At 47.8% G+C, this 24,697-nt stretch overlaps 1 long non-coding RNA gene across 2 annotated transcripts; it reads right to left on the bottom strand.

Annotated features, from left to right (window-relative positions):
- Nucleotides 1–3,606: 3,606 nt before the first annotated feature.
- On the bottom strand, nt 3,607–24,402 carry LOC142835781 (uncharacterized). 2 transcript variants are annotated; one of them, XR_012907930.1, is made up of 6 exons: nt 24,209–24,402; nt 9,921–10,171; nt 8,583–8,785; nt 7,605–7,722; nt 7,202–7,292; nt 3,607–5,790 (listed from the first exon to the last, which is right to left on the bottom strand). It is a non-coding gene; the product is annotated as an uncharacterized LOC142835781 (long non-coding RNA). The 2 variants fall into 2 exon arrangements; XR_012907929.1 differs by lacking the exons at nt 9,921–10,171; nt 24,209–24,402 and adding an exon at nt 9,414–9,673.
- Nucleotides 24,403–24,697: the final 295 nt, after the last annotated feature.

Below are 24,697 nucleotides of genomic sequence, written 5' to 3'. Positions count from 1 at the left end.
GAGGGAGACTGTCCTCCTCATCTCTGTTTTTTTTTTTGTTTGTTTGTTTTTTTCAAGACAGGGTTTCTCTGTAGCTTTTGGGGCCTGTCCTGGAACTAGCTCTTGTAGACCAGGCTGGCCTCGAACTCTCAGAGATCCGCCTGCCTCTGCCTCCCGAGTGCTGGGATTAAAGGCGTGCGCCACCATCGCCCGGCTCCTCCTCATCTCTGAACCTGGATTTCTAATGACGTTCTTAGAGCATTCTGAGTCTGCGGTGTTGTAACGTCTGCAGTGGCTTTGGATCAGTCAGAGGTAACCAGGAATACTGGGAAAGTAAGATGGGAAGTGGGGAGGGAGGAAGCCTGAGCCTAGAGGGTACTCCCCTACCCCCTTTTCTGAGACAGGGTCTGACTGTGTAGCTCAGGAGGCTAGCCTTGAACTCACAATCCTCCTGCCTCAGTCTCTTGAGTGCTGGTACCACAAGCATCTGTCGTCATGTCGGGTCATAACTTCCCTTCTCTGGTGTAAAAACACTACTTCAAAAACAGCTTCAGAGCCAAGGGTGGTGACTCGTGCCTACAATCCTAGCATTTGGGAGGCTGAGGCAGGAGGATCTTGAATTTGAGCTCATCTTGGGCTACATAGTGACTTAATATTCTATTTTCCTTCCTTTGAGATAGGGTCTCATGTAGCCCATGCTGGTCTTGAATTTGGTATGTAGCTGAGGCTAGCCTTGAATCCCTAAGGATCTCTTCCTCCTTCATCTTCTAAATTCTGGGATTACAGGTGTGGACCACCATACCTGGCTCTAAATTTTAAGTTTTAGCCAGGCATGCTGGTACACTTCTTTAATCCTAGCACTCAGGAGGCAGAGGCAGGAGGCTCTCTGGGAGCTCAAGGGCAGCCTGGTCTACACATCAGGGTCCTAGGACAGTCAGAGCTACATAATAGAAAGACTCTTTCTCAAAACATGTTATTTTAGATAGCATCTCACTGTGTAGTCCTGGCTGACTTGGAGCTTGCTATGTAGATTGGGATAGCCCTGGACTCACAAAAAATTGTCTGTCTCTGCCTCCTGAGTGCTGAGTTAAGGTGTGTACCACCACATTTGTTTTAAATTTCTAGTTCCTTAAAAAAAAAAAGACAACTATAGCCAGATAGTGGTGGTGCATATCTTTAATCCAAGCAGAGGCAGAGGCAGACAGATCTCTGAGTTTGAGGCCAAATCTACAGAATTCCAGGACAGCCAGGGCTACACAGAGAAACCTTGTTTCAGAAAAACGAACAAACAACAACAACAACAACAACAACAACAACAACAAAATAAAGTCATGTACTTTAAGAGCAGAAATTTCCCTCCATGGGGTTAAAAGCCATGAAGAATACCCTCCTACCTTCACCCTGACAGCCAGGTTGGGTCAGACAGACAGACAGAATGTCTGTGCTCACTGCCTCTTGTGGGCAGGAGAGAGCTGCAGTGGAAGACACAGCTGGGCAGAACCGCAGGAGTCAGCAAAGGCAGGGAGCAGCAAAGCCGAGGCTATGGGATCCATAATTGGTTAACGAATAATAATGCCAAAATTGGATATTAACAGCAATTAGTTTCCATAGAAGCACTAGGGAAAAAGAGCTGCAGAGAAGCCCACTGGGCTTTAAACCCGAGCAATCTGAAATTAAAATAGTGTCTCAATTAAATGGGAATAAATATTGCCACATGAATCTATGCACTTGTGGGAGGGGACTGAGGAGGAGCCCCCCTGTGAGGCCCAGGCCCACTTTTCTGCCTGTGGATAAGCTTTTGCAGGCCCAGCCTGAGTCAGTTGCCTTCTAGGTCTGACAAATGACCTTGGCGGGTCAAGTAGCTCATATATGACCTTGAAATCAAAATCTGAAGATTATTTCAGTTATTTGGTTTGTTGGCCCCTGGAGAGCTGCTCACCTCATTAACTGAGCCCAGGTAGGCCCAACAAATGAGGACTATTAGGTATCTCGTTCTTTGTGTAAACAGAAACCTTTTTCTGTCCCTGCAGTGGCTGTGCAGGGCAGCGAGGTTTAAGAAGACTAGGCCAGGCTTCTCTCTTCTCTGGCTGACTCAATTCAATGGTTCCATCCCACTGGCAGCGGATCAGCACTGCCCAGGGAGCGTGTTCTTCTGGGTGTAGGAATTCTGTCGTTCTACATTATTTAGAGCATTGGGTGGATTGTTAAAGGGGGTACAAGGATGTGGGGAAGATGCCTCAATTTTGGTCCTGTCACCTGTGTACCAAAGGCTGGAGTAGGATGGGCCTGGGGCTGTGGAAAGGGCAGTCTGGGAAGATGCCACTCTCCCCTCCCGGAAAAACTAGTTTCACTGGAGCGCCCTGCTGGTGCAAGAAACTGACCACAGAGTGATTTTCCCTGGTAGGGTCCTCCCCTTCCTCCCCTTGGCTACATCCGCCTCTAGGCATAACCGCCAGCCTGTCTTGTGCTCCTCAGAGCCTTTTCTGGGTTCTGGCACAGCATTCTCCACAGGGCTCAGAGGGGCCCATGGTAAAGGACTGGTGAGCTTGGGCAAGGCCTGTCTCTCTGGGGTCTGGGAGTGGCAGAGAAGCTAAGACTGCTGAGGTTTGCCGTGGCCTGTTCTTTGAAGGTATATCCACTGCCCAGCTTCACCGGTCCCCTGCTCCTCTGCTGGACTTTGTAGCCACTCTTAGGGTGGACCCACAGTTTGGACTGGTACCAGAGTGGAACTGGGGGATGGGGTGGAGGTGAGTTGAAGCTGGCAAAAACATGGGAGGGGGGTGCTCAGAATCTGTCTCTGCAGTTGGTTGACTCCAGTGGAATTTAGGATTTCGGCTTGGGGTACATCTTGGAGCTGGATTGAAGTAAACCCACTTCTGTGTGAACCTCAGACAGGTTCAGTGTTTAAAACAAACAAAAAATCAGAAACAACACACATCCCCCATATCCCAAATCTCTGTGATTGGGAAGAGGCTCACAAAAAAACTGGAGAGCACAAAAACGATGAAATCAGGTCTGTTTCAAGTCCACGAGCTGATGCACCCGGAGTGGAAAAGAGAGAAGCCTGCTGGCTTGGGTGCAGCATCCAGCCTGCGCTTGGCTCCCATAGAATGGCATACTGGCAGATTGCAAAGCAGGCCACCTCGAGAACTCGGCACAGAGCCCCTAAACGTAGGCATCTCACCTCTCAGGCCCCCAGGTCTGGCAATTTTGTCATATGTTTAAGACGCAAACACATTTGATTTGAATTTAAAATGGCGCTAGCCCCAGTGAAATCACCTAGTGACCCTGGAATTTATTTGGGGGCTTCTGTGACTCTGACCCCTGGTAAGCCCTCTTTAAGACAAAAGAGACAATGAACCTAGCTAGAGACAGTTGCTGATACTTCCTCTCTGACCTGGAACTTTCCTGTCTCCATAAAGCCAGCTGCCCCGCCTCCTCCTACACTTGGTACTTCAAAATCTCTAGGTACAAAGACTGCTTCCAACAAACCCAACTTAAAGTCTTTCTTCTTCTTCTTCTTTTTTGTACCATGCTTGCTTGTTTGAGGCAATTAAATACTAAAAACTTGAATCAATCTGGCTAGGACTTGGCAAAAATACCCAACGAAAGAATTATAGATGGGTCTTGAAGGAAAAAAAATCTTTATTAGTTATCATAATTCTCAGCATTGCTGTTAATATCCTCATCCGTGTGAATCAGCCCGCCAAGCCTCAAATACACACGCACAGCACCAGCACACACTACAGTCTGCCCATGTTGACTCATGGGCTCAAAAACCACCCACAGAGTAGCTGAGGAAGGAGAGGCTCCATCTGTCCCAGGCAGGATTTCTGCAGCTGCCCCCAGACGGTACTCTAGGTTGGAATGGGGGTGGGTGTTATGTAAGTTCAATAGCGGGAGAGAAAATTTCCTTGTAGAGGCGCACTTTCTTTTGCGGTCAAGTGCCCCTTCCACATTAGCGATGGATACTGTGCATGGAGATGTGCTAACTGGGGACATGTCCCTCCCCACACGTCAATGATCTGATAAAAGTTTCTGGTGTACCCCCCCACAAGACACACACAGAAGAAATTTATAGAATTTATCACCGCATCTGTTAAAGAACCAATTCTTTTCCACTGAGACAGATCTGGGCAGTCTCTGGTAGGGGAGAGAAACATTGTAATCATGAGTCCTTTTTGATACATTCCTAAATCTATTCCAAGTACTGGGCTCCTCCAGAAACACAAGAGCTTGTACCCCATGGGGAGGAAGACCACAGTGGGTGTGAACAAACCCAAGGGACGAGGAAAGTGTGCTCAGTCATCAAACTATGCCAGCCTCATCCTACCGTCAGATCACGGATGTCTCTCCTCACTTTTAGCCATAATAAGTAACGAGACGGCTCACATAGGCGGGGAGGTGGTCTTGAGCACTCAAGAGATGCCCTGAGAGCGCAGAACGCTTCAGGTTCTCTACGTAATTACTGATGGGCATAAAAGGACAGAAAACGAAGAAGGAGGCAGCTCAGGCTGACCTTGGTTCTGATTCTTCACGTATTGCAAACAAAAGGGGGCTTGCAATTATACCTGGGCTGAAAATGTCACGAGAGCCCCCCCCCAAAACCCTTCCTGTGAAGGAGACCTAGTGGACACATACCCACACTAGTCCACACAGAGTGGCCAGTCCAGAATCCTCCCGCACACTAATGCTTTCTGAAACGAGAGTTTCCGTAAGCAATGAATTAAAAACGTACCCCTCCTAGCATAGATCCTATGGAGCACATCGCAGGCAGGCCTTACAGAAGAAGGTGCCTGTGCCTGCGGTTGGAGCTCTCAGAGAAAAAGCACCTTGGGTTTCTACCTAAAAGGACCTTACTTGGAGAGGCATCTGGAGGTTACGTAAGATGAAGTATCAGTGAAGGTCGAGGGGACATTTGAAGGAATCATGGGGAAGCAATTACTGAGCAGAGGATTGCTAATGGGGACGTTTGCGGTACAGGGGGTTGGGCCATCAGCAGCTTAGGCCAAGGCTTGAAGGCAAAATAACATCTCATCGGGCATGGATGGGGGAAGCAATGGGTACACCCCCAAAATGGTACAGTACGCTGACTGCTCTCTTCCAACATATCCATAAAGGGTGGGGTGTCCCAGGACAGGGTCAAATCTCATTTCAAGGGAGGGAGATTTTGAAGGCAATGGCTACGGCCTCTCTCAGGACAGCCATTGCTAAGGCTTTCCCTTCCTCACAGCCCAGCTTTCTCTAGAGGATTCAGTCGGCGAAGCCCCTGCAGTCAGTCCCCATGATGTGTACAATGCAGCTTTCCTCCTGCAAGAGCGAGCAGGCTGTGGCTCATTTCTGCAGAGCAGAGAAGGTTCTGGGAAAGCCTATGTGGAGGGTGGCGCATTTAACCTCAGCCCAGCTAGCTCTAACACTCCCTTCTGTGACGAAGTTTAGCCTTTAAGATGAGGTTATCACAAAGATGGACGCAGAGTAGATACTCAAGAAATAGTAAGTACTCCTGAGGAAACTAGGCCGGAGAGGTGCTGACCCATGATACTCTCCAATATTAATTTATGAGACTAGAGGAGGCAGAGAAAAGAGTCTTCCATTAACTTCAATGGATGCTCTTTTAGATCCTGATTACTGTGTTAGGAATCAGATTAAACTCCTAAACATCCTTTATGGGCTTGGCCTTGCAAAGGCAGGCCTCTGGCGTGACAGCGGGGGAAGGGCTACAGCCTGCTTCCTGGGTGGGAAGGCCAGCCCTTGGCCTCCTTTCCTTCCCTCTGCTGCGCCTGGGACCTGCCCATCCTCCATCTTCTCCACCTGGAAATTAATGAGGTTAGGTCGGTCACCAGGCCACCATCCATCCACTGCAGGTTGGCGGTGAACACTGAGATGGAGATGGAACTGGGTCGGGGGTCTCCAGGACCAGCTGCTGCTGGGGGCTGATTTGGGAAGCAGGTGCTTCGGGATGAGGGTGGCTTAACCCTTTCTGTTCCTGGACCGCCAGCTTCAAAACAGACTTTCCTCAGAACCCCCCCCCCCCACCTGCGCACATGCTGTTTTTCCTTCTGTCCCGGTTTTAAGAGCAAACAGAGTAGCCTGCCCTTTGGGGGTACTGCACCTCTCCTGCAGCTCTGGATCTCTGCCTGAAACTTCAGTCAGAGCCCTGAGAAGGCTGGGGAGCCCTCCTTGGATCCCTGGGTTAGCTGTCAGCTTTGATGGAGTCTGTGTGCTGTTCATGAGCAAATTTGCTGGTTGCCTTCATCCCGGAGATCTGCTTAAGCTTGTCAAATGCTCACAGCTCTCCACCAAAGTGTGACAAACAGCTTCCCGCAAAGAATACCCTACCAACCCCAAGCAGAACACAATGTAGCTGCAGTCCAGGCTCTGGGGCAGTCTGCCAGTCGCATGGGTACCAGATTATTAGTATTTGTCTAAGGGCAAATTGAAAGCCCAGGACAAAAACAGATATGGAGGAACCTGTCGACCTTGTACAATGGGCAGGGTCCCAGAAGCTAACGGGCACTCTTCACTCTCCAACAGCTCCCAGACCATCTCCCACTCCCACCACTACCCGTTTGCATCGATCCGTGTTTTTTGTCACAGAATGGGTTGTTTCTTTCCTAGATTCTGTTTGCATCTGCACAAGCCCCTCTTTGTCGGTAGCCTAGCCGCACACATCCCCACCCTAAAAGGCTGCGGTATGAGGCATTCAGCAGCCCGTTGCCCCTCCTGTGGCGCCTGCAGCTGCAGCGCTGAGTTCTGCCCAGAGCGTTGGGCTGGGTCGATCCTTCTGTGGCAGGCCCTCGAGGACCCAAGGTGCTCAGACAGCCCCATTCTTGGCATTCACCGCGTGCCTTAATTGTATGGACATTTAAATCAAGGTCCGCTGTGAACACGGAGAGAGAGGCCTTTCTCCTGAGGAAGGAAGGAAGGAAGGAAGGAAGGAAGGAAGGAAGGAAGGAAGGAAAGAAGGAAGGAAGGAAAAGGAAAGGAGGAGGGAGGGAAGGAGAAAGGAAGGGAGAGAGAGGATAGAAGGGAGGAAGGGAGTCTCGGGAGGGAGGGAGGGAAGAAGGAAAGGTGAAAGAAAGGGAGGGGATGGAAGAAGGTGGAATGAGAAAAAGAGGAATGAGAAAGAAAAAGCTGGCGGCGCGTGTGCGTGCGCACTGACAGCGGGGAGGGTGTGGGGTGGGGGAAAGCGATGAGCTAAGGACCACCGCATCCTTCCTACCGCAGCTCCCCCAGTCACAGACAATGAGATAACAGCCACGTCCTCCAAAGGCTCTTTGTTCTCCCGCATCCTTTCGTTTCCAAGCTTTTTCCTGCAAAGAGGAGGGGGGTGGAGGATTCGGGGTGTGGGTGTAAGTGGGAGACGGAGGGGTGCCTCCCCCGTGTTAATTACCCCGACTCCCTCACCCCTCTCCGCGTGCCTCGCCTTCCCTGCAGCTCCAGACAATAAAAAAACATCAACCCCACCTCGCCCCACCGCAGCGAGTCCTACCCACCCAGGTCGCTCTCAGCTTCGCCTAGGAAACTGAGGGGGGCCAGGAGGAGGGAGATGACGGTGAGGAAAGGGATGGGAAACAGGGGCCCAGCGACCGATGCCTGAGCAGGGCGTGTGGCCGCCGCCTTACCTCGAGTGTAGAGTCCTGGTGCAGCCTGGCCGGGCGTGCCGCAGGGTTGAGCTGCCGCAGCCGCTACCAGGATCTATGGGAATCAGCCTTCCGGAACTCTCCTGCTGCGGTCCTCTCGCTTAGGTCCCAAGTGGTGGAGGGGAAAAAGGAAAAGAAAAAAAAATAAATAAGAGCGAGGCCCATCTGGCCCCTCATCAGCCTTGTCAAGTCTTGCATACGCTAAAATGCTAATGACCTAGATAGCTCATGCAAAATGCAGCAGGGAGGGAGGGAGCGAGGGGGGAGTGAAGGGAGAACGAGGGAGGGAGGAGTGAAGGGAGAGGGAGGGGGAGACGGAGGGAGGAGGGAGACTGGGAAGGGGGAGGGGAGAGAGCGAGCGAGAAAGCACCCCCACACACTCCCCACCCCACCCACCCCTGTCAACCGGCTTTACAGGGGTAAAGGGTGGGCGTCGATTTAAAAGGTCACTCCTATATAACGTAGCTGGATGGGGTGGAGGAGAGATTCTTAAACCCATTGGGACAATAAAACATTATTTTAAGCCCCCTCCCTCTCTGCCCTCCATCAATCTGTTTACACACAAGTCCAGTCACCTTATGCTTGTAGATGCCAATTTCTCAAGACTGTTTTCAACAGACAGCCACGTTGTCATTCTCTATACAACTCACCCAGGGCACCAGAGTGGGGCAGATGCCTCCTAACCCATAGCTCTCTTCACCTGGCCAACCCCACATTCTACTGCCTTAGCCTTTGGGGGGTGGCTCCCACTCACTGTTTCTCTTTTCTAAGCCTTCTAAGCCCATTCCTCTTTCTAGTATCTGAGGGAAAAAAAGGCGAGATAGAGGGGTATGTAGGACAAGTTGGATTGGACCTACATTCAGTTTCCCACCCACCCAACAGGGCGGGGGACACAGCCTCTACCTAACACTGACCCTCTTAAAGCATGCCACAAAGATCAATAAAATTGAGTCTGAATACCCTCAGAGGTCCGCAAGCCCTGCGGGGTGCCCTTGGGCTGTGTCGATCTCTCCAATCGGGGAGCCAGAGTTCCGCGCGTCCCTTGTCATCGAGCCCAAGACGCTTTGTCCCGAGTCCGCACAAGAGCCTCATCTTTTTGTTCTCCTTTAAAAGACATTGGTTGCAGTCCGCAGTGTTTCAGCCAGTCCGAAGCAAAGGCAGATCTGTTGGAATAAAAAAAGAATGGGGATAATATATAGATGCAGATGAATGCGGGAGAGTTGCGGAGGCTAAAGGTAGCCCCGCAATCAGGGAGCGGCCTCCCTGGCCAAGCCCCAAGCGCTTCCTTGTCTGGTGGAAAGGAAGAGCTGCCAGCAGGAGCTGGTAGTTGCGCCACCTGACCGGAGGAAAAGCTAACGATAAAACTAGGCATCGTGGTAATGACCCCGAAGAGAATTTAAAAAACAAAAACAAAACTAAAACAAAACCAAAAAACCCAAACCAGAATCCTCCTGTAGTGAACCAGAGCCTGTGTGCAGAAGGGACTGCACTGCTGGTGGCCGCGGCCAGGGGGAAAGGATGCTAGCGCAGGAGGCGAAGGTTGCAGAGGCTGCACCCTCAGATGAATAATAATAACGCGCTGAGAAGTTGCAGTGCAGCTTGGAAATCCAGCCCTGCGCGTGAACTCGCGTCGAGTGCGGATTGCAGGGGATGGGGGAGAAGGGGGAGGAGAGAGGGGGAGGGGAGTGAGGGGATAGAGAGGAAGGCAAAGAGAGAGAGAGAGAGGGAGAGAGAGAGAGAGGGAGAGAGAGAGAGAGAGAATGAATTTAGAGCCTTTTCTTTTAGCCTCACCAAGCTCTGATCTCCTTCACTGTCCTCGCGGGGTGAGGCCGCGGTCCTTTTTAAAAATTATCATTCCCTTAACGGATTATTCAGCTAAGAGAAGCCACATCTGCTGACGGTTCCGAAAACAAGAGGATTAGGAGTCGGTCCACAGAGCCCGGCCCGCAGCCCTCCACCCCCTCTGCACCAACACACGTCACTCTCACTGCCCCCGGGCACCTCCCTCTCCTCGGTGTTCGGGAGGGCTGTGCCAAGGAAAATGCGGATTTGGGGAAAGTGAGAAGTGGGGGTGCTCGCAAAAGCGGGAAAGCCAAGGCCGGAGGTGGCGATTCGCGCCCCCACATTTACACGCGCTTCCGTTTATCCGTTTAGATCCTGGGAGAAGGGGGAGCTTTCGCAGCGCCCACATGCGCCGCATCTGCAGTGGTCCGAGCCCTCCGATCCCTTGAAGCCACCCTAGCCGCCCCAGGCCCTGACAAAGTCCTCTGGGCGGACTCGGGGGGTTCAATCCTATACCTGCCTGCACCGCTCCATCACGCTCTCTTGTTCCCTTCTTCGCTCCCTCGGTGCAACAGCAACAGCGCGTCTAGCCCACTCTTTGCTTCTTGCGCTTCGGCCAATGGCGTGGGGTGGGGTGGGGCTGGGACACCTTCACTGTGTCTTCCGCTCGTCCTCCTCAGCCCGAATCGCTAGGTTCCCGCCAGCTGCGGCGCGGGCCAGGCGGGTGAAGATGGAACTGGGTGCTGCTGCGGTTGCGGTTGCCGTCACTGCGGAGAGCGAGAGCGTGAGGCTGTGGGGCGGTGCGGCGACCCGAGCGCCAGTGCAGCCTCCTCCTCACCCCGCCCTAGGCTGGCGTCTGGGCAGGACAGTGATGGGGGTGGGAAGACGAATGGCGGAGGGGGGGGGATGGAGGACCTTAGTCTCTTGTCTCGTTCCCCCCCCCCCCCCCGCAGTCAAGGTGAAAGTGAAGGAGAGCGGCGCGCGTGCTCGCGGCTCTAGTTGCGTGCGCGCGCCCCTCCCCTGCCCGCGCCCTCCCGCCCGCCCTCGCCCGCCCGGGCCAGATGGACGTCCGAGATTACAGAGGCACAAAAGTGCGTCTACACGTCCGGCCACCCGTCCTGAGGACGTGGAGAGCCACTTCGGGGAGGCGCCTTTTGTTGTAGTTGTATGGCTGTGTGACTGTTTTTCCAAGAGCACCGACTTAGCTGTGGTCTTAAAGAAGGACCCAGAATGAATGTCCCCATAAGAGCAAACCAAAAAGACCTTCCCCCACCTCGAGCCCCAGCGCCTGCAAAGAGAAATCTGTCTTCCCAAAGGGGCTACTGCGGCAGCCGCGAGGCAGCCCCGACCCGCACACGCTGGCCCATCTGCTTTCCCAACGCCTGCTTTTCTTTAATGACTTAAAAGAAAAGAAAAGAAAAAAAAACCCCAAAAAACAAAACCAAGTGTTTCTTGGTCTATGTTGGATTCAGGACATCTAGACGTAGGGAGAACAAGCTTGGGTAGCTAAAAGCAGTTTAAACGTGGCTGTCGCCAATGGCCAGTGCTGGCCAGGGGGAAGCACCTACCTAGTCAGGATGGATCTACAGGGATGTCCCCTTAGATTCAAGTCTGCTCCTGTCAATTGTTAGGTGTGGACCCCACGAGAAGAATGACTGTCACAAAACCTCCCCTACTTGCTTTTTTTTTCTTCAACAATGTGCCGTTAGTGGCTTTGAAAATAAGCAGGGTTTTTTTTGGTTTTTTCTTTCTTTCTTTTTTTTTTTTTTTTTTACTTTCTAGAACTGAGAATCTTGGGAGGGTTTTATAAGAATTAGAAAACATCTTTGCGACAGATTTTAATTTAAAAAAATGTAGCTGGTTGGCCAAGGCCACCACTAGGCTATCTTTCTGGGAACACTGACCACGCTGATAACAGTCCCGACCAAATTGCAATTCTCTGGTGGACAAGATCTATTACCGGTAACTTAGCCATACTTTCCACCATTTTGATAAAGGTTTTTAGATTTAGGACTCTTGTATGTTCTGTCTGTTAAGCATTCCTTTGGCGTACAGTTTCGAACCCCTGCACCAGGGAAGAATGGGGCTGTGACTTAAGGTCCAGTCAGTTGACTGAAGATCAACGGCACATGGAGGTTGCTGGCTTTTGCTAGATTGTCAGAAAGGCCTGGTTTTGTTTAGCTTGAGGACGGTTTCAATGCAGTTCTGCGCCTTTGCGGCATTGCGGGGATGCTGGCTCTCTCATCTTGCGGCGTGGAGAGCGCGCGCGGGGGTGGGGTGGGGTGGGGGAGCTGAGACTTGGTTTTGTAACAGGCTCCGCAGACCAGGCCGGAGTGGGAACGCCTTAAATGATGAGCCCAGGGTTAAAAAAGAAAGGGAGAAAAAGGGGCGGGGGGGGGGAGATATGGCAGCTGATGCTGAATTAATAGTTAGAGCATACCCCTGGGACTTTCTTCAACCAGGGGGTCAGGAGTCCTTGCCCCTCCCCCAGCCACAGATTTCATATCTGTTTTTAACCAGTCTGAACGGATGCTGAACCATTTGTAATGGCTTCTTAAAACCTAAACCCTTGGGCTTAAGGGCTGTCTACGCGCTTGATCAAACTCACCCCAAATACTAGCACGTTAAGAAATTACATTGTAACCCCCCCAAATCGGATTGACTGAGCTGTTTGGGGCCCATATGGCTGGACAGCTGTACAGCCCCACTGAAAAGACAGCATTGCCCCTCGGATGGGATAAAGCAGGGCTTCCCCAGAGAGCTCAGACATGACCTAAGTATTAGCGTAGCCCGGGGTGAAGACTGAGTTCAATCTCTCTCTCTTCTTGAGGTTAAAATAAAGACAACAGAAATCAAAAGAGAAGCACTTTTGAATTCATTGTGAATGGCATGCCTCCTGCTGGTCCCACCAAAGGAAGGAAGGAAGACTGAGAGGTGCCCTTCAGCTTAGCACATGCATGAGGGTGGGTAAACGGAAGGGACAGGGGACTGCAAAGAAATATATTATTTGCCAAGCCGTGACATGTGTCAGTGACATTTGTGGTTCCCTGTTCAGAGAAGCAGGGTTCTGACCTCAGCTGATGCCCCAGTGAAGAACAACCGTCCGAGTGCGATTTCCACGGTGAGAAGATGGAGGGGGGAAGAGAGAGAGAGAGAGAGAGAGAGAGAGAGAGAGAGAGAGAGAGAGAGAGAGAGAGAGAGAGAGAGAGAGACAGCCCATTATGAAATGCAGCCCGATTTAATTTTTAATATGATGGCGGAGCCTCTAGCGCATTCTTTGCTTGTTGTTTGCATTCGGGGGAGCCCTTTATCCTGTGGCAGAAATCAAAATAACATTCTGCAGTACTTTTAAATGGCTTAAAAAAAAAAAAAAGATGTCCTGAAACAGAATATTCTATCACCTTCCAGTTTAGGAATACAAAACTCTATCCCCAGTGAAATATTCAGACGCATAAGAAGCCAAGTTTGTTTTTACTTCTCTTCTGTGTGTCTGATACCAGCTATTTTCCTCAGGCCTTTTCAGTAATGTTGGAGGTGGGGGTGGGGAGAGAGAGAAAGGGTTTTTTTTTTTTTTTTTTTATAAACTCATCTGAAGACACTCAACATTGTTCTGGAAGATCATTTCTATGCTGAGACACCCTCATTAGCAAGCTTTATATCAGCTTCAGCAGATTCGGAAGTGCTTCTGTTTTCTGGGAACGTCAGTTCACATATTTGGAAATAGCTGCAGAGACTTCTGCAGTTACCTCGTCTTTCCAAAAACAAAACACAGCAAAAAAAATATTTAGAGGTGGTATTTGGACAGAATAGCTAACCATAAACCCCAAGAGGTGGTTGATTCCTTTTTACATATATTAAAGAAGAAAGCAAGGCCCAGAGAGATGGAAAAATTCCTTCTAGACCCACAAAGTTGATTCCTAGTAGAACAAAACCCAGGTCTTTTTATTTTTATGTTGTTAAATTTTTTTCTTAAATCATATTTGTACTTTAAAATTTTTTTTCTTATGATTTTTTTGTCAAATAAAGCTTAGGGTAATAATAGCCTAAAGCAATATATGCTATTTTCAAAGTAACTGGAAAAGATTTTGAAGGTTTTCCATCATATAGAAATGCTAAAATTTTGAGGACCTGGAATCACTAATCACTCTGAATTGATAGCTACACATTATGAATACATATTGATTGATCACAGGCTGTCCCGTAAGTAGATACAAGTATGGTGTGGTAATTAAAATATAGAGAAAAGGGCCTACTAAAAGTTAAAAGAAACAGCCTGTTCTGACTGGTTTGTTTAGTGTTTTGCTTAGGCTGAATTTTGATATTCAGATGTTTCTCCTTACATTTCTCTAGTTATAGCGGCATAAGGGGGCATTTGCAGAAAAATACACAGATCGAGTTTGTGCGTGTTGTGGGAGGAGAGCCTGGGGAAAGTGTCAGGGACTTTGACGTAGCGAACTATGTCATCATATTAAAGCTGGCAGAAGCAGTTTTGAGGAAGGACCCACTAAGCCTGGACCCCTGGAAACAACAGCCTTCCATTACTCATTCTGAAGGAAGAATAAAGTCCTTGACAAGGGTCTTTGGTCGAAGTTTAGTTTATCAGGTGGCAGACACTAGTCAATTTATTTTGTTTCTGTTTTATTTGATGAATTATTCATAGCGTGCAAACCCCCTAATTTTCAAAAGAAAGCTAAAAGAAAAACAGATCATAGCTTGTTGGAGGACACTTGTATTTCCTATCTTTTTTCTGCAACACGGGGAGGTGATTTGCAAAGTCCCCACCTGGGTTGTAGGAGCCTGTTATATTTTAAAAGAAGGATCCATATATTCTGGAGGCTGGAAGGAAATCTGACTGGCAAATCCTGTTTAGGTCTTAAAAAGCAGGACAAGGAAAACTTAAAGCCTGCGTGTGTTTCAATGTAATTCATCCAATGGTATAGCCCTCTTTATTTCTGATGACTCTGTGGGTCAGGTGAAGAATATCTCTCAATTTCCCTTGGAATGTTCCAGTCCAGGGTAACTGGGCCTCCTGTGCCTTCTAAGCAGATCGACGGGAGCCTACAGCAGATTTAAAAGCCACCCCATCATCCCACTGCTCCATACTGACCTAGATTGCAGCAGGAAGGCTAAGGATTCATTTGCAATGCTTATGGTGGGTAGCCAGTGCGGGCCTCCCCTCCCCCCTCTCTCCCAAAGAAACCCTGCTCCCCTTAACATCTGAGAGTACCACAAATAAATATTTTTGTTCAATTGCTACATAGGGCACGAGGCTATTTCCTAATGAATTATCTGCCTCGGGAGAGGCACTGCAACTCACCAGTGCTTCGGGCAATTTTTAGCATGTGTCAGATTGTGTTTGCATTGGAGAATTTTTTTTTTTGGTAAGCCATCTCTTGATTTTCTTTTTGTCTTTGTGCAGAGTTATAAAATTCAACATACTTTTGGGTGAGAAAAGCATTACTGTGCTTTAGAAGTCTAACAGGAACATGAAACTGTTCGTATGCACAAAGGGGGAGTCCGGGGTGGGGGGAAATCTCATGACTGTATTCATGTGCCAGATATTGTTTTAATAGGAACCGGACAAGCCCTTCGCTGAATTTCATTTAGAGGCAGCCACCATGCACGATAAATTATAAAATCAGAGCATTATCCATGGAAAAAAATGGCTCTGACTGATAACGAGGGACCAATTGGTGTGTTCATTAAATATACAGATTCGAAGTAGAATTAGTAGAAATGACGGGAATGGAAATCTTGTCAATCATAAGTGAGATGGCTGACAAGTTCGAAGGGAAAAAAAAAAGCCTGCCTCAGATGTGATTCATATCTTGTAGGATTGTGTCTGAGGATGATTTAAATAAATTTGGACATTAGGTAGTGACAAGAAGAAAATGAAAAATAACATCCAATTGGGCAAAAAGACTGCTAGGCCTCTGGGATTGAGAGAGAGAGAGAGAGAGAGAGAGAGAGAGAGAGAGAGAGAGAGAGAGATATTAAAAAGGGGATAGGAAAGAAGGAAGAGGGAGGGGGTCATTTGGAGGATAGGTTGTTTAGAATGAATGAATGAATAGATGAAACCTAGAATATTTATTTCCCAGTAGCCAGCACTCAGGAGACACTTAACCATTGTTCATAAAATAAAATCAGTGTCCCCTCTGTGTTTGGCAGCTTCAAAAAGATCATCTGCATATATAACATAACCAGGGAGGCCCAAGGATTGTTGAGGAAAGTACAGGGTAGGGAAGGTGGTGGGCTTGCTCACAATCTTGAATCGCCAAGTGTACTAAATGGGCATTTCCAAACACTACCTAAAACAAAGGGGGCCATGCTTAGCAACTCCCAGGCAAGCACAGTGCTGTTTGGTGGGGGGGGGGGGCTTTGCTTCCGTGATCGACAGTCTCACAGCCACGAGAACCCCCATTTTATAAAGAGGAGACATTGCAGAGTGCTTTAAATGACTTCGGGATGCAAGTCTGTTAGCCCCCAAGATCCTGCTTTCTCCATAATCACACCATTCCACGGCCTTCTCAAACAAACACGAGCACCGTTATGTAATTCAAAGCTGATATAAAAAAAATAAAAAAGAAAAACCCAAAACCAAACCAAACCAAACCCAAAACAAAACAGCATTTAAGCATTTATCCTGCGGGCGCACAAGCAGGGTGAGGCGACAGCAGATGAGAAATGTCACTTAGGATCATTTTTCCTCTGCTAAACAGTGCCGTACACTATGCAAATAGTATTGCAAAGGTAGATCGTTGCCAACACTTTGGACGTTAGTTATGCTTCGGATGCTCCTCAGGGCAATCAACATAAAGCACATATACTGTATCCTAAATAATAAACACACTGGTGTGCATCATTCTGCCATCGTCCCTATGACCCAGGAAGCCGATCCCAATGATCTATAGTGACAATAATGTTGGGCATTTAAACAGCATCTAAAGGGCTGTGGCAGCGTTTCACCACCTGAGGTGGGTAAGGGGAGGGGTGCCCGAGAATTTAGCAATCTTTCTGAGGGTAGAGATCCCCCCGAGGGAAATTCTGGGGGTGGCAGGCTGTCAGTCAAGGCACATACTTCCTTCTGGGTGAACTCCTGTCAGGCTACCCTAAGACAGGCCTGGTGAAGTGAAATCTCCTGTTCAGCAGACACATCCCTTATGTTTTGGTGCCTGGTCAGACACACAAACTGATACTGTCTAACAAGTAAGATACCATACACGATGCATGATATCACACAGTACCATACAATATCAACACGAAATGAAAGGACGAACAAAAAAGGGTTGGGCAATAAAGGAAAAACATGGGTATGGGGTAAGGAAAGGCGGAGGGAGGTCACACAAACCTGACAACTTGAGTTTGATCCTGGGACCCACGGTAGAAAGAGAGAACAGACTCCTAAAAGTTGTCCACATGAGCACCCTGGTGCTCCTCACCCCATCTCTCACGTGCACAGACACAACAAATAAATAAAAAAAAAATAGAGATTTTTGTTTTTATGCCATTTGTTTCTCTGTTTAACAAGCATTTTTTTCATTTTTTTTTGATTTTTCAAGACAGAGGTTCGCTGTAGCTTTGGAGCCTGTCCTGAAACTATTTAACAAGCATTTTTATTTTCATTGCTTTGGTGCTGGAGACTGCTTGGGTCCCCGTGCTCAGCACACACTCTATCACTGAGCTCCTCTCCCAGCTCCAGTATTAAGATTTAAATTATTCACTGCCCGGGACAAGAAATGTGGCAGTTAATTAAATTCTTTGCCACGATAAAGCAGCAGTCACAATTTTACCAAGACCCTTCCCTGTCTAATAAAGAAGCCTGTGTATCTTCATGCAGCCTTGTGGTGTGAGACTTCTGGACAGCGAGGTGGGGGCCTGGGTTCAAGTTCTAGGTTTGGCTGTGATCTCGGGTCAATCATTTCCCCTTTTAGAGCCTTAGTTCCTCTGTCACAGATAAATAGAGGCTAGCAGCTACCTTCCACTTTCCTGGCACTCCGACCTTTTTGTTTTTGTTTTTCTTGGTTTCCCTTCAGTGAGGCTCTCTCCTGACTCCCCATCAAAACTGCATGCCATTTAAGGTCTCAGCTCTGAAACTGGCACCTTCTGTTGTTTGTTCTCTTCAGGGAACCTTTAAGAAGTCTCAGCATGAGGGAACATCTTGGGAACTCCTCAGAAGGTGAGTGACAGATGCTGGGACAGAGGGGATGTCCTGATGCAAAGGTTCTGGCATGGTCTGGTTCTTGTCTTCTTCTCCCATGGCTGGTGGTCCCATAGAACAGGGGTGACCCTTGAAGCTGAGTGAGACATTCTAGTTCCATCTGGTTTTCCCTGTGAAGCATGGGGGTGACTGTCGGACCACGCAGTTCACTGAGTAAAAACCAGTGCGTGCTTTCCCCACCGTCCCGTATTCTCTTGAAATAATGAGCCAGGGACCAGAGAGATGGCACAGAAGGTTAGAGGCCCTGCCAACAAGCCCAACAAACTGAGCTCAACCCTTATGACCTCCATGTGTGTGCTGTGGTGTGTGTGTGCAAGTGCACACACTTAGAAACAAATAAAGTAAGAGGAAATAAGAATAATTAAAAAGATGAACAAAGAGGTTCCCAGAAGCCTACAGCTCCTGTCACACCTCACTCTTGCAAGAGAGCCAGCAAATGAATTTTGTTCCCAGGCCACACCGTGTGGTCCCTGTCTCTGGGTTTCTGGGAGGTAGAGTTGGAAGAAAGAACTCTTCATGCTGTTCCTCTTAGGAGCCTCAGAGACTGGACCAGCATCACAAAGTGCATAGGGAGATGGGAATACACAGCAGCCAATGCCCTGAGTTTTGGGGAACAGGAGTCGAATCTTAAGGCTTTCAGAAACCTTGCAGATCTGGAGTTTGGAGAGGTGAGCGCGAGAGCTACCTCCGCGGATCACGGTCTTGGACTGTTATGTGTCTGCTGTTCTGGGGCTAGGGAGCATTTTTGCAGTTGTGAGATGAAAGGATCGAGGCACTGATGACCTTCCTTGCTACAGTAGCTGGAAACCAAAGTCTCGAGGGCTGCCTGATTATGTGGGAAGCCAGAGAAGGGGTTAGCGGTGGAGTGGGGGTGTGATGTCCTTTTTGTAATTTTTATTTTATTATTTTGTGTGTTTGTTTTGCTTGCATGTATGTAAAGGTACCACGTGTATACCATGCCCTCTAGGCCAGAGAAGGGACCAGCTGAGGAAAGAGGGAATAAGATATTGGTTTTTAAAATATTTTTATTTTATTATTTTGTGTGTATGCATATTTTGCCTACATGCATGTAAGTGTGCCCTGTACCCTCTAGGCAAGAATAGAGCACTGAATCCTCTGGAACTGGAGTTACAGATGGTTGTGAGGTGCCATGTGTTTGCTGGGAATCAAACCTGGGTTCTCTGCAAGAGCAGCCAGCTCTCTTAACCATTGAGCCATCTCTCTGTTACTCCCTTTTTTAAATTCTTTTTTTTATTGATTTTATTGAGCTATACAATTTTCTCTGCTCCCCTCTTTCCTCTCCCCTCTCCTTCAGCTCTCTCCTATGGTCCCCATGCTGCCAGTTTACTCAGGAGATCTTGTCATTTTCTAACTTCTCATGTAGAGATTAGATCCATATGTCTCTCTTAGGGTCCTCATGGTTGTCTAGGTTCTCTGGGATTGTGATTTGTAGGCTGATTTTTTTCTGATGTGTAGTACTCCATTGTGTAAATGTACCACATTTTCCTTATCCACTCTTCCATTGAGGGGCATTTAGATTGTTTCCAGGTTCTGGCTATGAGAAACAATGCTGCTATGAACATGGTCCTTGTACGATTGAGCATCCTTTGGGTCTATATCCAAAAGACTAGCACCCCCTTTTAAATATATTTCATTATATCTTGCTCACTTGCTTTTTTATTAATCCACAGCCTAGCTTTTTTAGAACTTCAAACTTCCAGAGGTCCCTTTGAGGGGGAAATAAGACTTATGCCCTTATCATAGAGTAGTCAAGATAAAATGATAAAATATAAAATATGCTATATAGCAAATGCTCAATAAATGCTTGCTGAGGACAGACATTTATATCTAGAAAGGAGGAAAAAAAGAAAAGGAAGGACCCAACGTAACGTGCAGGGGTTGGGGGGGGGTGTAGTTCATTGTCCAAGTGTCTGACTACCATGCCTGATGGCCCAGTTCTGTGCCACTGAAGAAAGAAAGGAAGACTAGAGAAGGAAGCTGCTGGGAAATACTGTCAAGGTATCCTTGGCTTTGTCTTGGACAAAGGCCGGAGCAGTTTTTCAACATTTTGGAGGGGGGTGACTGGTAGCGGAGAAGGAAAACTGTAGCAACATCTTCAAGGATCTTTTCTTTCTTTTGGGGACTCAAGCTTCAAATCTAGGTCTGTTTTCAAGGAAGTGACGCTCTGCACAAGTCACTGTTGGCACAATAGGTTGGTAAGACCAGCACAAGGGCGGAAACTGGAGAAGTTGGCTGTGGCTGTGAATTATGGAGGGATGGGAGAGACAAGATGCCATTCGAAGCTTACCAGATGCAATGGAGCAACACCACAGACTGAGGGAGAAGCCTCAGTGTTGCTGTTTTTCATTCTGTAAGGGGTATGTGAAATTGTGAAGTTCATGCTCATGGACGTCCTTTAATGAGAAAACCAGAAAATCTCATGGAAATGAATTCCTAAAACCTATGGGCTGACTATAAGAGGGTTCTTTTCGGGAGGCAGAGGCAGGCAGATCTCTGTGAGTTTGAGGTCAGCCTGGTCTACAAAGCAAGTTCCAGGACAGCCAGGACTGTTACACAGAGACACCTGTCTCAGAAAACAAAACAAAACAAACAAAAAAGCATTTTTTCCATTGTATGGTATTGTAGAGCTCAAAGGAGATGTAGCTGGAATTACTATAAAACCTACCTATGTGTTGTTTGTAAGAAACACAAAGGACATAAACTGCAAAGGGTGAGAGAACAACGGCAGCTAGATTTCTTTGCCTGCTTGTGGTTTTTTTTTTTTTTTTTTTTTTTGGTTTTTCGAGACAGGGTTTCTCTGTGGCTTTGGAGCCTGTCCTGGAACTAGCTCTTGTAGACCAGGCTGGTCTCGAACTCACAGAGATCCGCCTGCCTCTGCCTCCCGAGTGCTGGGATTAAAGGCGTGCGCCACCACCGCCCGGCCTGCTTGCGTTTTTGAGACAGGACTTCTCTGTGTACCAGCCCTGCTGCCATGGACCTTGCTTTCTCAGCCTTAAGCTCACAGAGATGCAATTGCCTCTGCCCACCCCACCAAGTGCTGGGATTAAAGACGTGTGCCACCACATCTTACAAGGAGTTAAATTTTAACCAAACAAAAAACGGGCGATTGCTGTTAATGTCGGAATAAAGCAGCCTGGAAGACTAAAGGTATTGATGATGATGGGTTATACATAACGACCAATAGGGGGCGAACAGCTGAGCAGAGCCATAATTCTAAACTTGTATGCTCCCAGAAACTGAGTCCCAAAATATAAAAGCAAAACCGAAAACAAACCAAAAACCCAAAACCAGAAAAGCCAGAGAAACATCAACAAAGAGAAGTGCTATAGGCAAAACCAAACCAAACCAAACCAACAAACTGAGAATACAATACAGAGATTTTGAATTTCCTTTTCTTGGTCCTTGATTAAAAAAGCCAGTAACTTAGAAAGGCCATGAAACCTTGGAACAATGCAACAGTGTGACAAGCCCATTTTAAGGGCTGGGAGTGTAGCTGGGTTGTACAGTAATTGTTTAACATTCATGAGACCCCAGGTTCAACATCCTGCACTCCACACGCTGGGTGTGGTGGTGTCCATCTATAATTGCATCCCTGGGAAAGTAGAGGCAAGACCCATTTAATGTCATCCTTGGCTACAAGCAAGTTTGAGGCTAGACAGACCTAAATGAGACCCTATATCTCTCTTTCTCTGTCTCTGTCTCTTTCTGTCTCTCTGTCTCTCTGTCTGTCTCTGTCTCTGTCTCTCTCTCTCTCTCTGTCTCTCTCTCTCTCTCTCTCTCACACACACACACACACACACACACACACACCTTACTTTGACACACAGGTTTAGAAACCCTCTTATTCATTATTAGAAAAATCCCATACCTGGAAACATTTTCTATAAAACCTTGATCGTGTTCTAGCTACAAAAACAGTCTCAGACAAATATCAAGATAATATTATACACATCTAATTATTTGACAAGAGATTTAATTTAGTCAAACTCATAAGCTCCATTTCTGAGTCCTATTTGTAACAATAGATGAGACATAGTGTTTACTTTTGACCTGCCTTTCTTTCCTCCCTCCCTCCCTCCTTCTCTTTATTTTTTCCTTCCTCCTTCTCTCCCTCCTCCACCCCTGACTAGTTGGCTCATGCTCCCTCTCTCTTTCTCTGCCCCCTCTTCTCCCTTCTCCTCTCTCCCTCCCTCCCTTCTTTCACTTTTTCCTTTCTTTGAGACAAATCTCATGTAGCCTAGGCTGACCTTAATATATAGCCAAGGATAACCTTGGACTTCTGATTCTGCTGCCTCCACCTCTTGGGTGCTGAAATTTCAGACATGTGCCTCCATGCCTAGTTTTATATGGTGCTAGGGACTGAACCCAGGGCTTCCTGAGCGCTAGACAAATATTCTACCAACTGAGCTCTATCCTCAATCCTACTTTTTTCCTTTTATCGTGGTAAAAAATATGTGTAACATGAATTTAACATGTTAGCCTTTTATTTTGTTTTATTTTTTGAGACAGGGTCTCACTCTGCAGTCCAGGCTGGCCTGGACCTCACTGTGTAGCCCAGGCTGACTTTGAACTTGTGGCAGCCTTCTTATCTCAGCTTCCCACATGCACCAACATACCCCTAAACCATTTAAAACTGCAGCATTAAATATATTCCCAATCTCACCCATCTACCACCTCTATCCATTTCCAGAAGTTTTCATCATCCCAAACAGGAACTCTGTCCCCATTATGTTTCAAGCATGCCATTTTGGATAAGTTGCCAGTTTCTTCATCGGTAAGTCGGGCTAATCATATTATCCACTGAATAGGATTATTGTTGGGGTTAAATGACGTCATGCATGAAAGCTGCTTAGCACTGTGCCTGGCACTGTGGCTGATTGAGTACACGCTCAGTGCTACTATAGAAAAGAACAAGAGAGGAGAACGCAGACCTCTTAGTGCGGGGGACAGGGCACAGAGGAAACTCACAGCTCTGTGTGTTAGGAGGCTAAAGATGCTTGGTCGCATGAAGGGGGCTTGGCAGGAACTGTCAGCAATTAACCTCTCCTCCAGGTTTGGAGAAACGCCCTCCCAGCATCAACAGTGCATCTGGCGTGTCCCGGGAATGCGAGATGTGCTTGATTAAGGAGAAAGGAGTGAGTGCAATTTCAGGGTTCAGAGGGAGGAGAGAAATCACTGAGTCTTAGTTGTCAGTTTATCAATGAGAAAAGATGGAGGCACCAGGAAGGAAAGTAACTTGTCTAGCTCCCACAGCTCTAGACCTGGCTGATGGATGCGGTCAAGTTTCTGAAATATATCTCACCACGCTAACTTGAAACTACCCAGAAAAATATGGGACAGACCGGAGGACCCCCCACCCTGCCCCAGCACAGCATATGCAGTGCCTAAATTGAGAGTCAAAGTTTCAAGTGTTCTGCTCTGTTTGCATGTTTGGACCACAATGCAGGAGATAATTGCCTTTTACTAAGGGGAGAACATTCTTTTCCATTTTAGAGGCAAAGATCACATTGGTTGTGGGAATTGTAGAAAATAACTTTTTTTTTTTTTTTAAAAAAAACCCCTTAGATTCTTAAGGAAAATAGGAATTCTAAAAAGGTTCAAACAGCTCATATTCTTAAACCTTACCCAGCCTCAATCTTCTTTCCTTGTCAGGTTTGGATAATAGGGTAGTAAGGCCTCAGGCTGCTGTGCTGAGCTGTGAGATAGCGAATGTGAGCATTGCGGCTGTGGAGTGTATCTCAACATGTGAGACATCCCTGGCATGACCAAAGATAAAATAAGACGGAAACCGGAGGGTGACTTGCACCATGCCTGCTGTATGGTTGGCATTCGGCAAACATACAGGCTATGGGGCTGAGCGGGGGAAGTTATTGACACGGCAAGCTCTCAAGCCTCAGCGATGGCTCCCTTGCTGGGAAGAAATAGAAGTATTTGGTATTGTGACCCAGAGAATAACCTCAAGGAAAGAGGTGGCCATAAGGGCTGGGTGATTTAAGGCCAACGGTGGCTGTTGTTTTGTTGTTGTGTCCCAAATTGCAGTTAGCCTAAAATAGTTTCCTAGGTTGACTGCCGCAGGGAGACGTGTCCCAGTGACATTCACGTTTGGCTGCGGTCTTTAGTTTCATGCCCAGGAGTCTGAGTCACTTGGCCCAAGGGCAGCTCTCCTCTCCCCATATAGAATATAAGAATCTCATGCTGTGGATCAGGACCCTAAGTTCTAGACCAGTCCCTTTGTAGCTCTAGAATCTTAGGGTTTCGTCTCTCTGAACCTCAGAACACACGACTGCTCTAACTCTTTTGCTCCAAATCACTGCCACTGCATCCGATTTATTTATTACATTCACAGATACATATGTATTTCTGCGCCACGACAATGTAAGTGCCTGTCCATGTGCGCTCTCTCTCTCTCTCTCTCTCTCTCTCTCTCTCTCTCTCTCTCTCTCTCTCTCTCACACACACACACACACACACACACACATGCACACACACACACACACACACACCCCTCCGTCAGAACCCAGAATTTTTCCTCGGTTGATGCCCCAGTGAATAGCATGCTACTCACCACCTTCAGAGTGACATTGCCCAGCAGCCTCTGGACTACATTCTCACACTCCTTGCAACTTGGTGCTTCTGTCTCCAAAGAGGTAGAAATGGTGCGATCTGATTCCCACTCCCTGGAGCCTGTGCTGTAGCTGTTACTGTTGCGGCTGCTGCTGCAGCCGCCGCTGCCTTTTGCTAACTAGGGATGCAGCATTTGCACAGAAACGCTGAGCACAGCACATTTCTGAGCTGGGGGAGGCAGACTGGATCGCTGCAGAGTGAAATAGGTTTCCATTCTTTCAGTGACAGGTTCTTTCCATTATATATATTTGTGTGTGTGTGTGTGTGTGTGTGTGTGTGTATGCGCCACATGCAGGGTTGACGTACATTTATTTTTAAACACTGCAACCTACAAAGTCACAGATTCTAAATGCCTTAGCTTTTGCCGAGTTCAGACGCCCTTTGTGCAGCCAGAGTTAAGCTGGGATTGGGCGTTTGCTTCCCGTTTCAG

Source organism: Microtus pennsylvanicus, chromosome 15 (assembly GCF_037038515.1).
Source record: "Microtus pennsylvanicus isolate mMicPen1 chromosome 15, mMicPen1.hap1, whole genome shotgun sequence".
Classification (NCBI taxonomy): Eukaryota; Metazoa; Chordata; class Mammalia; order Rodentia; family Cricetidae; genus Microtus; species Microtus pennsylvanicus.
This window is presented reverse-complemented; position numbering and strand designations above follow the sequence as displayed.